The sequence below is a fragment of the Pinus tabuliformis genome, chromosome X (genome assembly GCF_031772625.1).
Source record: "Pinus tabuliformis cultivar Carrire ecotype Pingquan chromosome X, CPIR1, whole genome shotgun sequence".
NCBI classification, from domain to species: Eukaryota; Viridiplantae; Streptophyta; class Pinopsida; order Pinales; family Pinaceae; genus Pinus; species Pinus tabuliformis.
The window spans coordinates 1556726683-1556740749 of record NC_142308.1 but is presented as its reverse complement, the minus strand read 5'-3'; positions in this window follow the sequence as shown (position 1 = coordinate 1556740749).

Below are 14067 nucleotides of genomic sequence, written 5' to 3'. Positions count from 1 at the left end.
GAAGAGGCTGATTTCTAAGGCGTTGATCTATCTATTCTATCTTTTTGTGAGCTGGTTTCCTAACATTTGGTCTCAGAGCTTTGGATTCTAGGGTTTCGCTGCTCCGTGGCATGTTCGCTATAACTTTTTTCTACCATATTTCAGAAGCTAAAACAACAACCCATTTGAGTTGAAATTTTTTAGAACTTTGGGTCTGCATTTCAGAGCTTGTCTCACTATATTTTCGTAGATATGATCTGAGGAAGTTAGGGTTTTTACAGACTCCCGAATTACATTCCAAACACGTGACCTGGGGAAAATGGTCATAACTTTTGTTCTAAGCATCAGATTGAAATTTCATAAGAAGTTTCAGAAAGAGGACGTCCTGTAGTTGTCTGTATATTAGTTTCAGGTACTAAGGTGGAAACAGTGACATGTGGCACTTCGTACAATTTCGCTCTACTAAACTAGTCTACAATCAGGTCACCGTGGGAGAATTGGCATAACTCTTCCTTAGAGAGTTAAATCTTGATCAGAATTGTGGGCTTAGAAAGAGGATGCAAAGGGATACTGTAGGACATGATTTCAAATATTCAAGATCCGCAGTTACAGAGATACAACAGATTCAATATGGAGCTCTTACAAAGTGAAAAAAAGGTGTGTAGTTTTTTTTTTTAAATTTTGCATAAGATTGGTTTGAAAAAATAGTTTGAAGGAATTCAAAGGGAATAGTGAAGAACTATTGGCACTAATTGATGCCCCAAAGAAAGAAAATGGAAACACCTAGTAAGTAACTTGAAATCTCTAGCATGACTTGTGAAGAAGAGGAAGAAATGCAACATGATATATGAAAATTACAAGACCAAGTACAACAAATTTCACTCTCACAAAATGTAACTGAAGCCAAGATGAATGGCGTGGAAGCTAATATGAATGGCGTGAAAGTTAATATGGGTTTTGGAAGCTAAGATGGATGGCATGGAAGCTAAGATGAATGGCATGGATGCTAAGATGGAAGAATTGAAGAAAAATTTGAATAAGTTGCTACAAGAAATGGTTACTAATGGTGAAAGGTTAGTAAAGGAAACTCATGATGAGAACAAAAGAAATGTTAATCATGATTTCATAGACTCTAATGTTGAATTGAAGACCCACCATATTCCAAAAATAGATATGAGGAAGTTTAATGGCAAGGATCCCAGAACATGGATACTACAGATGGAGCAATTTATCGATCTCCATAATGTGCAAAATACACAAAAGGTACGTATTGCAACTTTATATTTGGAACCAAATCTGTTTGTATGGTATCGATGCCTTTGCTCTCGTAAAAAAATTGTCACTTGGGAAATTTTTACGGAAGAAATGATAGCACATTATCAGGATACAAAAAACAACACCTTTTTTAGCCAATTGATAAATCTTACAAAAAGGTTCAATGATGGAGCACATTGAGGACTTCCAAAAATTGAACATAAGGGTAAAAGATATTCCAGGGGAGCATAGGATTGATGTGATCATACGGACTTTAAAGGATAATATCCAACATGCGGTTCACCTTTGGGAACCTGATTCATCGGAGAAGGCATTCAGGTTAGCAAGAAAAATGGAAAGAAAAATTATGGCAACCAGGAATCCTACCACTCATAACTATAAAGATGGAAGTGTTGTTGCCCCTAGCCTTCCACAAAATACAAGGTTGACACCACAACAATTGGAAGAAAAAATAGCAAAAGGGATTTGTTACAGTTGTGATAGAAAATACACTAAAGGTCATATGTGTTCTGAGAATAAATTATTCTACATAGATTGTGAAGAGGAGGAAGAAAAGGGACAAGAAATGTAAAAAGAAGAGGATATTTTCTAGGAACAAAACCTAGATAAAATCCGACCATATCTTGTAATGCATTGGCCAAAATCACCACTCCTCAAACTATCAAGATAGAAGGACATATCAAGAAGAAAAAGGTAATAGTGTTGATTGATTCGGGAAGTACCCATAATTTTATTCATTGTAAGATAGCCAAGGAATTCAATTGCTTCCTATATACAACACTAGAGTGTCAAGTGATGGTTGCAAGTGGAGGAACCATAAATTGCTATGGAAAGTGCCATAATATCAAGCTATCCATGGGAGAATATGTATTGAATATCCCAATGCTTTCCATTCCAATGGGTGGTGCTGATGTTGTACTAGGAGTTCAATGGCTACAAACATTGGGTACAATAGCTTTTAATTTTCAAGAACTCTTCATGAAATTTTGTGCGGAAGGAAATGAAGTTGAATTAAAGGGTATTACAAGGAAACTAGGAAAGATAATCAGCTCTAACGGTATGACAAAGTTTCTAAAGAAGGAAAAATGAGGTGTAATTGCACAATTATGTTCGCTAGAGGTTCCCACATCGAAATCATCTATTTCTCTAGATCTCCAAAAAGTCTTGGACAATCATGCCAAGGTATTCGAGACTCCCAAACGCCTCCCACCTATTCGTGATCATGCTATTCATTTGATTCCAGGAAGTGTTCCTCCAAACATCAGGCCGTACAGATATCCCTATGCCCAAAGAGTGAAATTGAACGTATGGTTGCAGAAATGTTAGAGACTAGTATAATTAAACCTAGTCAAAGTTCTTTCTCTGCTCCAGTAGTATTGGTGCACAAGAAGGATGGATCATGGCGCATGTGTCCGGATTATAGGGAGCTCAACAAGCTCACTATTAAAGATAAATTTCCCATTCCTATCATTGATGAATTATTGGATGAATTGCATGAATCAAATTACTTCACCAAGTTGGATCTTCATTCAGGATATCATCAAATCAAAATGAAGACTGAAGACATTCCAAAAAAACATTTAAAACTCATGAGGGTCATTATGAATTTTTGGTCATGCCTTTTGGCCTTACCAATGCACCTTCTACATTTCAAGGTTTGATGAATTCCATTTTCAGACCCTTCCTTAGAAAATTTGTGTTGGTATTTTTTTGATGATATACTAACATACAACAAGTCTTGGAAGGATGATGTTCAACATGTTGACAAGGTGCTCAAACTATTGGAGGAGAAAGAATTATATGCAAAAAGCTCCAAATGTTTCTTTGGAGTACAAGAGGTGGAATATATGGGTCATATTGTATCTCATGAAGGTGTTAAGGAAGACCCTAGCAAAATTAAATCCATTAAGGAATGGAAAATCCCCACATCCATAAAGCATCTGCGAGGATTTCCCGGGTTGACAGGGTATTATCGCAAGTTCGTTAAGAATTATGGGAGAATAGCAGAACCTCTAACAACATTATTGAAGAAAGATGCATTTTCATGGACTCCAGAAGCAACAAAGACCTTTGAACATCTTAAAGAGGCAATGTGCCAAGCACCGGTATTAGCTACGTGTTAGACCCCTATTGTTGTTGGGAAAAGTATCTATTCAGAACGCCCCTATCCCACTCTAAGGTGTGATAGTGCCTTAGCAACAAACAAGGAAAACTACTTGAGTATTCTTCTTTATGAAATGTAAATGAAGAGGAAGGATGTAACTAACCTGTGTCTTTCGCTAGTTTGTTGATCCAATCGCTCCTCTCTTCAATAGCTCGCAGCTCCCTGCTCCCTTACCGGCCCAGCTTCACCGAATTCCTGCAAGATCACAGAAGAGAGAAACTACACGAAGATATAGATTTACATGCATAAAAAGCTTAGGATCAGATTAAGCTAAACATGCAAATATAACAAAACATCATTGATACACAGCATGTAGGAGAAACTCAAATAATTTTATTGATATGATAAGAAATTCCAAGAGGAGATACAACCAAGTGAGCCCCGATCTAGCATCTACCTCCCAGCAAAGGAATCCCTTCCTCTCCTCCAACAAAGCATAAATCACCCAATGTACTAATCTCAATCTCAAACCAACAGCTATTCTCTGCAAAGTACAAAATTCTAGCCTCTGGATCTCTGGGATGAGGGATCCATATATAGATGTAAGCAGAGAGGATGAGTCAGCTTATGTTTTGACTTGTGGCTTCTCTCTGTCAGTTCTTGCTTCCACTTGGAGACTAAGAGCCTCTTACTCATCACTGGTCGAATTCAGTGAGGCAAGTGTCATTGGAGAAGATTCTGGAAGCTTCCATTGTCTCTCCACCTCGTTGAATGACTCTGCCACTTGTCATTTCCCGTTCAACGCACCTGGGTAGTGCATTCAAGTGCGTTGCAATGCACCTAGCCAGTGTATTTGGGTGCTTTGCAACGCAGACAGCTAGTGGAGCATCTGAATTGATCCTGATTTGACTAGTTCTGAGTGGTTTTTGGTGGAGAACTTCTGGGAGAAGCTGTCATTGGTTGACCTTGTTCCTTTAGGGGCAGGAACAACACTTTTAGGGACTTTGGATCCCTTGGATTATGGACATTTCATGCTTAGAGCTGTAAGGCACAAAAATGTCTATAACAGTTGCCCCCTAAAGTATGAGGCCATTTATCGGGTGAAATGCTTTATTAGGAGGATCCGAAGTTCTTTCAATGCTGGGAGGAGACCTGTAATAAGATACAATACAATACATTATTTTCATCCTGTTTTCATGATCTAGCTGAGGCGGGCATTCCCATGCTCAGCTTTATAAATTCATTTTTATGTACACAGGACAAACAATCGTCTGATGGTAGACTGATGATTCTGATGAAGTCATCATCCTTTTGGTAGGATGATTATCTGTTCTGCAATGCTGTACATGTCAATGTCTTTATTTTTCCTGATATATCGCAGCCCGGATTGATGAAACTAGATCCGGGGTCTTCAATCTCGTCCGATCTTCACTCTAAGTACAAGTCGATCCATGTGAGAAATGTTTTGAAGTCGAACATGGAAAGACATCGCTTAATTACAAGTCAATGATGTAAACTGTTAACAAGCGCGAGAGGAATCACCGATAATGATAATGACCCTCAAGGTACTGCAGTACAATTCACGTGGTGTGAATAAAGGACTTGGCATCGAACACCACGCAAAATCTTTCGGTCGAAGGTCATTGATGTATACCTATCGCCGGAAGTGAGAAACTTGCCATTGAGGCATGCAAGCTTCAAAGTACTAAATGGGGTGTTCCTAGGTCAACTTCTTGGATAATGAGCTGATGTCGACAAGAAGCGATCCGTCAAAGGAGGGCCTTGATGAATCCCACATTAATGACACGGAACGGAGCAAACGATTTTGATGGAGGTGAAAACGATCTGATGATATATGGTTTAGGGTGGCGGTCATGAAAGAATGAAGTATAATGTATGGTAGTGGATGGGACACGGGTGACTTCTCTGGATGACTTCTCTTGAACATGTCGGCGACACTTATGTGATGGATTGGTAGCATTTACCCCAAAGGTGGATGGTATGGCGAGACCATGGTGATGTGACCGGTGAATGAAACAACCCAACCCGACTCAGGCACGGAGTGGAAGTGCCATGTTCAAGAGCGACTTGCTACCAATAAAGGTTCTTTGAGTTTCTTCCCAATTTTTCCCCAGTCATTGCTGACCAGTACCTCTTTATTTTTGTCAAGCTTGAGGAGGATAACATATGCTTGTTCTATAATTTTCCCTTCGGGCAAACCCATCGCTATGTTTTAACGAGCCTAGCGATAGTGAAACTCGTTCTCGTCTAAAGACAAGTTTGTCGCTATTAATCTTTTTAACGAGTCTAACGACAAAGATAACTTGGTCCTTTTCATTTTTAGAGAGTCTGAAAAGGTACGTAAAGTTAACTCCGGAAGTTCCTTTTTCGTCATCTAATCCCTTAAGTCCGAAAAAGTATAAAACAGTACAGAAGGGATGAATTTTCGATAGTTTTAACGAGCCGAACAAAACAAGCGCTCGATCTTTTTGTGCAATAATCCCTCAGGTCCAAAAATATTAAAATCTAGAGGAGGGATAGCACTTCTGGTCGCTTTAACGAGCTGGAAGGCCAAAACTCGGCAATATTTTCATATTTTACGAGTCAGATGAAAAGAGCTTAAAGAAGACTCGTCTTTTGAGGAACGAGTGATAAAATGGGTAGCAGCTGATTCCAGGTAAGGGTTGGAATTTTCCAATCACGGCAATGTCACAAGGATGGCTAGTGAAATCACTCTTCGTAGCTGTTCCTCAAAATGGGTAAACAATCAAATGGAGGTGAATGATCGGCCAATGGAAAAGTGGAGGTGACGGTGCAAACACGACCAAGGCTTTAGTGGCTGATAATGTTACATTCACGGTGGTTATTTACCGGAGGATAGTTCATTTTTTAACGAGCTTAAACGCGGGTTGAAACACTTGCTCGATCTTATGTTTATTTTTTAACGAGCATGAACTATGTGTTAAAACTGCTCGATCTTATGTTTATTTTTTAACGAGCATGAACTATGTGCTAAAACTGCTCGATAATCCAGTCATATGATAAGAATGTCTCATATAAAATGGCAACATTTAGATTTTTGCCCCACATCCTTTCTTTATGCAAGCTAGGAAACGACTAATCCTACGAGTTTAAAGGGTTAGCCTACGGGTTTAAAGGGAGGACCTAAAAATTTAAAAAATAAATAGCCGCCCCTTGCTTGCACTCCAAAAGGTTTGCATGCCCCCAGGTATAAAACAGAGTTTTGAGGTCTCCCTCTATTCGAGCTGACAAAACATTCGTTTTATCAGGAAGGGTCACCCTTTATTCGAGCTGACAAAACATTTGTTTTATCAGGAAGGGTTCTACCTCTTATAGGCTACCCAAAGATTGTTCCATTAATCTTTCAAACAAAACACTTCTTCGGCGATGTCTACCGAGATAAACAAAGGTGAGTGATGATGCCCGCCAACTCACATAACTTTGACAAGAGAATCTTATTCTAGAATAACCCCTATCTCAATCACGGACGGGGTACAGACTAGTCATATTCTCCCGCGGAAACCTACCCTATACCCGAAGTTTTCCTGCTGAAGCAGACCAGGACGCATGCCCCCTGGGTTCCAGTCATATCCCTCCGAATTACTCGCGCTCATCGGGAGGACGGACCGTGGGTTGAGACATTTCTTGCGTGAAGAGACCATTTAGGGATGGTATATGACTATTTGCGATGCATGATCCGGGAAATGAAAGCTGGTCCACGAGCTTGACCACTCTTCCTTCGTGCGGAAAACACATTACTCTAAAGAGTGAGGAGACGATGGCTCCCATGCAATAAATATAGTCTCGTCTAAGGAGTAGGTTATAATCCAAGGGTCCTTGAACGACCATCACGTTCATTTGAACGGTCTTCCCTTTCAATGTTATGGGCACATTGGGGAGGATCCCTAAAGGTCGACTGGTTCCTTTATCAAAGCCTGTCAGATTTCTCATCTCAGGAAAAAGCAATGGCGAACCAAGCGCTTTCCAAGCAGTAGAGGAAAGGATACTCACAGAAGCCCCCTCATCTATGATGGTATCAGCCATGACCATTCTATATATTTGGACGATAATTCTGAATGGTATGCTTGCTCGTAAACGGGGTCTGACTAGTTGATTCCAGTCGAAGGAGACAACAAGGTTGCTTGGAGGTGGGACCGAGTAAACGGCCGGGTACGGCTCTGACGAACTTCCTTGCTGCGATAAAGGAATGGGTAGGTTGCCCCCGTGTTCGTCGGAGTCTGTGTTGATGAAGAGAATTTGGATGGTGTCATCCTTGTTCTCTTCAGTGATTGTGTCATTCGAAGATAAATCCTCTGAAGGCAAGACCGGGTCAACTGCCGCCTCGACCTTTTGACTTTCGTCGGGTATGGATTCAGCTGGTTCATCTTCAATGACCGACGCTTCAGCTGACCACTTGAGCGGGCTAGTTGGATTCTCAACTAACGAAGGACTCGGCAAGAGTTTTTTGTATCCAGGAGGAAGTCGTAACGGTGAAACCGGACGATCATCCAAAACTCTTTTAGCTTCGTCTAAGAAGGGACAACGGTGGATGGCGTGATTGCCTTTGCACAGTTTACAGGGAGATCTAGTTCTCCCTTTTTGTCCTGGGACTTCACTTTCGCTAGTTGACGGTGTGCTTTCAACATGGCTATCAGAGGTTGATGCCACCGGATTGTGCAAACGGGGAGACCAGTCCCTTAGTATCCGAGGGATGCAGGGACAATCTCTGTGAAAGTGGTCTCCCTTGCAAATGACACATGGCGATTTAGGCCTGGTCAGTGCAGTGTGTGGATTTTCGTTAGACGACACTCGTTTGCCCCCAGTTGCTTTTGGCTCCTTCTTCTTCTTCTCTTTCTTCTTCTTTTCCTTCTTCTCCTTAGGAACTTGACTTTTGGCTTTGCCAGCCCCATCAAGCGAAGAGGAGGGAGGAGAGGAAGAATTAGAGGAGGTAGAAGGTTGGTGGGTAACTATGGACTGGTCTAACTGCTGATTCGATTGTTCAGGAATAGTGGTGTTCTGAACGACATTGGTTCAGAAGAGCTAGACCGGCAAGCCAATTGTCAGTCATGGAAGCGACAATGTTGCCATATGGTTCGCACCAACATCTCCCCAAGAGGAGAAGGGACTAGGATTTCCACCAAGGGGAATTCCTTGGTTGGTAGGCTCCATTTTCTCAACCTAAAGATCAACGCAGGAAAAAGGGTATGAATATTCCATTTAAAATAAATTTTAACGACGCTTGGACACAACTTGCTTTTTCAATTTTAAAGAGTCGAGAAAAAACAAAAGATGACTCTAGTCTCCTTCGATTTTTAATGAGCCTGAAGTGACAAGTGCTCAGATGGACCTTTTCTGTTAAGGAGTCTGGAAAGGAACGAAAGGGACTACTCTGGAGTTCTAGGTAGAGGGTGTGCCAAACCAATCGCAAAACCACAAAATACTTTTTAGGGTACGGGCGGTCAATCTTCCCGAATGCTGTGTTCAGTGCATTGCGATCAGTAGGGCGGCCGACACGGCTTCCTATGGATAAAGGTTTTATGCCTATAGGGGTCTCCCAATATATAATCGACGGTACGTGGGAGCACAATCCGTACTGGCACTTATCATCTCTCAGGAGGAATCACCCAACCATCAGTGAGGCCGACAGTCACCAGGTTTTACGATGCCAGAACACGTCTCTAGCCTAGACCTCTATGTTGTGCGTTAAGTTACAAAGCGTTGTTAAGTTCATTCAATTTATTTTAGGTTGATCTTTCTTAGAAGTTTGCCTTTTTGGATCACCACGAGATGTAGATGAAATTCCTAAATGCAATCTAAAGATGATAAGCAAGCATTTATCTCTTTTCAACAATGAAAATCCTAGCTACAAGGGGAAAAGAAAGACACAATCTTTTCTCAAAGAGCAAAGAGCACACTGTAAATGCACTTTTCCTAAATCAAACCATACAAACTATCATTATGCAAATGCACAAATGCATGTATTTGTTTTCACTTTCTTAATATTGATGCCTAAAAAGAAAGTTGTTGTACAAATTTGAATTTGCTTTCAAGTGAAAAAACACAAACAAGCTTCTTTTTCGAAATCAAAAAGGTAGAGAAGATTACGACACTTTATGATTTTGAAGTAAACACTCGTTTCGACACTAGAAAGAGACAAATTCAAACCAAAGCAAAAGTAAAAAGTATAATCAACTGTCAACAGCAAAGGAACTTTCTCCTAAGATCAAAATCGACACTTACGACAGATCTAAATCTAAGGACGACAGTATGACTATTTCACTTTTCAATGGAAAACTGTAAATGATGTAACAAATACACAAAGAACACCTACAGTCTTTTTGTACAACTGAGGCGGAATTAAGGCAAAGAAAAGGGGTTTTCAGATAGGTACACACACTGATAACAGGCTGCAAAAATCAGAGATAAAACTGAACAAAATGAAGCAAAGAACCACAGCTGCACAGGGCAAAGGCTGATCAGCGCACCTGTTTCACAGAGAAACTGAATTGCAGTGCAGGTAGCCCTCTCGGGACCTGCGTTGAAATGCAGAACCTCTTCACAGAGCCTGCGCTAAAGCAGAAACGAGAATTTTCTCTGGGTTCTGGGTCACAGTTTGCAGTTTAATCTATGGTTTTTGGCCAGATAAAAGCTATCAGTAAGGTAAAATTAGAGGGATGATTTAAAGGAGGACTAAGAGCTATCACAAAGGGCAGTTAGAGCATTTGTGGATCAGCTGTTCAGATCATAAACAGGCCCAGTGAATGGACTAGAGTAGCAGATCTCTACTTTGCATTTGTAAATGGCAAACGCAGTTCGATTCGCCACTCCTAAGTTTATGAGAAGAACAACAATAGAAACACAAATAAACTAACTAGATACGTTCCCCAGCGGAGTCACCAATTTGTTGTTGGGAAAAGTATCTATTCAGAATGCCCCTATCCCACTCTAAGGTGTGATAGTGCCTTAGCAACAAACAAGGAAAACTACTCGAGTATTCTTCTTTATGAAATGTAAATGAAGAGGAAGGATGTAACTAACCTGTGTCTTTCGCTAGTTTGTTGATCCAATCGCTCCTCTCTTCAATAGCTCGCAGCTCCCTGCTCCCTTACCGGCCCAGCTTCACCGAATTCCTGCAAGATCACAGAAGAGAGAAACTACACGAAGATATAGATTTACATTCATAAAAAGCTTAGGATCAGATTAAGCTAAACATGCAAATATAACAAAACATCATTGATACACAGCATGTAGGAGAAACTCAAATAATTTTATTGATATGATAAGAAAGTCCAAGAGGAGATACAACCAAGTGAGTCCCGATCCAGCATCTACCTCCCAGCAAAGGAATCCCTTCCTCTCCTCCAACAAAGCATAAATCACCCAATGTACTAATCTCAATCTCAAACCAACAGCAATTCTTTGCAAAGTACAAACTTCTATCCTCTGGATCTCTGGGATGAGGGATCCATATATAGATGTAAGAAAAGAGGATGAGTCAGCTTATGTTTTGACTTGTGGCTTCTCTCTGTCAGTTCTTGCTTCCACTTGGAGACTAAGAGCCTCTTACTCATCACTGGTCGAATTCAGTGAGGCAAGTGTCATTGGAGAAGATTCTGGAAGCTTCCAATGTCTCTCCACCTCGTTGAATGACTCTGCCACTTGTCATTTCCCGTTCAACGCACCTGGGTAGTGCATTCAAGTGCGTTGCAATGCACCTAGCCAGTGTATTTGGGTGCTTTGCAACACAGGCAGCTAGTGGAGCATCTGAATTGATCCTGATTTGACTAGTTCTGAGTGGTTTTTGGTGGAGAACTTCTGGGAGAAGCTGTCATTGGTTGACCTTGTTCCTTTAGGGGCAGGAACAACACTTTTAGGGACTTTGGATCCCTTGGATTATGGACATTTCATGCTTAGAGCTGTAAGGCACAAAAATGTCTATAACACCTATACTACTAGTGTAACCCCTTATTGTTATTAGTACAACCCCATTATTATATTGTTGTACCCATGTAGTCCCCATATTGTTACTATTATGCCCCATAGAAGCCCACTATTGTTATTATTGAGCCCTTACATTATTATTGTTATGTCGGCTCTGATTATATTATGACCCCTTAGACTCCTATATATAGAAAGGAGGTCTTTTCATTTGTATCATCAAAGGATTGTTCAATTGTGTAATCTAAAGGAGGTTGCCCCCTAGAAGAGGCTGAATTCCAAGGCATTCAACTATATTTTCTATCTTTTTGTGAGTTGGTTTCATAACATTTGGTATCAGAGCTTTGGATTCTAGGGTTTCACTGCTCCAAATAGGTCATCGTGGAATTTTCGCTATAATTTTTTTTTGTGACGTTTCAGAAGCGAAAAAAACCCATTTGATATGAAACCATGTTGAACCTCAGGTCCGAATTTCAAAGCCTTTTGTGCAATATTTGCAGAGATATGATCTGAGGAAGTTGGTATTTTTGCAGACTCCTGAATTACATTCCAAACAGGTGACCTGGGGAAAATAGTCATAACTTTTGTTTTGAGCATAAGATTGAAATTTCGTAAGAATTTATAGAAAGAGGACGGACTGTAGTTTCCTATATATATTTTTCAGATCCTAAGGTCAAAACAGTGACACGTGGCACTTCATACAAGTTCGCTCTTTTGAAAAGGTATATAATCAGGTCATCTTGGAATATTGTGCATAACTCTTTCTTGGAGAATCCAATTTTGATTAGACTGGTGGCATTGGAAAGAGGACGCAAAGGACTACTTCAGGTCACAATTTAAGAACTGGAAGAGCTGAAATTACAGAGTTATAGTCGTTTCAAGATCGAGCTCCTAAAATCAAGAAAAGGCGATATGAGGAAGTTTGATGGCAAGGATCCGGTAAATTGGATACTTCAGATGGAGCAATATTTTGATCTACATGGTGTACCACTGTTACAAAAGGTATGTATTGCATCTTCATATTTAGAACCGGATCAATTTTTATGGTATAAAGGGCTTTGTTCTCGTAAACAACTTGTTACGTGGTCAATTTTCACAGAGGAAATGATAGCACATTATGAGGATACAAAGAGAAACTCCTTCTTTAGCCAATTGATAAATCTCAAACAAAAGGGTTCAATGGAAGAGCACATTGAGGACTTTCAAAAATTGAATAGAAGGGTAAATTATATTCCAGAGAAGCAAAGGATTGATGTCTTCATAGGGACTTTAAAGGATAACGTTCAACATGAGGTTTGTTTTTGGGAACTTGTTTCATTGGAGGAGGCATTTGGGTTGGCAAGAAAAATTGAAAGTGAAATTATGGAAACAAGGAATTCTACCGCTCACAGCTATAAACATGGATGTGTTGTTTATCCTAGCTTTCCACAACCTAAAAGGGTGACACAAAAACAATTGGAAGAAAAAATAGAAAAAGGGCTTTGTTACAATTGTGATAGCAAATGCACTAAAGGTCATAAGTCTGCTGAGAAGAAATTATTTTACATATTTTATGAAGAGGAGGAATAAAAGGATCAAGAAACATCAAAAGAAGAGGATATACACCAAGAACCAACCCCAGAAAAGAAGAAATGAATCCCACCATATCTTGTAAAGCATTGGCAAGAATTACCACTCCTCAAACTCTCAAGATAGAAGGACATATCAAGAATAAAAAGGTTCAAGAAGTGAAATATCACATTGATAAAGAAGAAATGAATCCAACCATATCTTGTAATGCATTGGCCAAAATTACCACTGCTCAAACTATCAAGATAGAAGGACATATCAAGAAGAAAAATGTTGAAGAAGTGAAAGATCACATCGAGCATCAAGAAATGAATCTGACCATATCTTGTAAAGCATTGGAAGAAATTACCACTCCCCAAACTCTCAAGATAGAAGGACATATCAAGAAGAAGAAGGTTCAAACAGTGAAATATCAGGAAGAAAAGTATCAAGAAACATAAAAAGAAAATGATACTCCCCAGGAACCAACCCTAGAGAAAGAAGAAATGAATCCGGCCATATCTTGTAATGCATTCATAAGAATTACCACTCCTCAAATGGTAAAGACAAAGGAATAGTTTGATGAAAACTCTTTTTTTCATCGAATCAAATCACTGCCAGTGTGCCTCTCTCATAAGACTAAGAAGTTTATCCTCTGTCTGCACCTTCCAGCCAGCCTCATCGAAAGACTAATCAGTCTCAATCAATCAATCATTCACTTCCGTTGTACCGCCCCACCCCTAAAACATGTTGGCTGTTGTCTGTCTGTTGAACCGCCCTAGCTCCAACTATGTGTGGCATCAATTGAATAAATCACTCTTTGTTGGTGACCCCGAACCTCACACACATTATTGGTTTAGTGGACATATCAAGAAGAAAAAGGTAATAGTGTTGATTGATTCGCATAGTACCCATAATTTTATTAATTGTAAGATACCCAAGGACTTGAATTTCTTCCTAGATCCAAAACCAGAGTGTCAAGTGATGGTTGTAAGTGGAGGAACCATAAATTGCTCTGGAAAGTGCCATAATATCTAGCTATCCATGGGAGAGTATGTATTGAATAGCACAATGTTTTCCGTTCCAATGGGTGGTGCTAATGTTGTACTAGGAGTCCAATGGCTACAATCCTTGGGTACAATAGCCTTTAATTTTCAAGAAATTTTTATGAAATTTTCTTCGGAAGGAAAGGAAGTTGAATT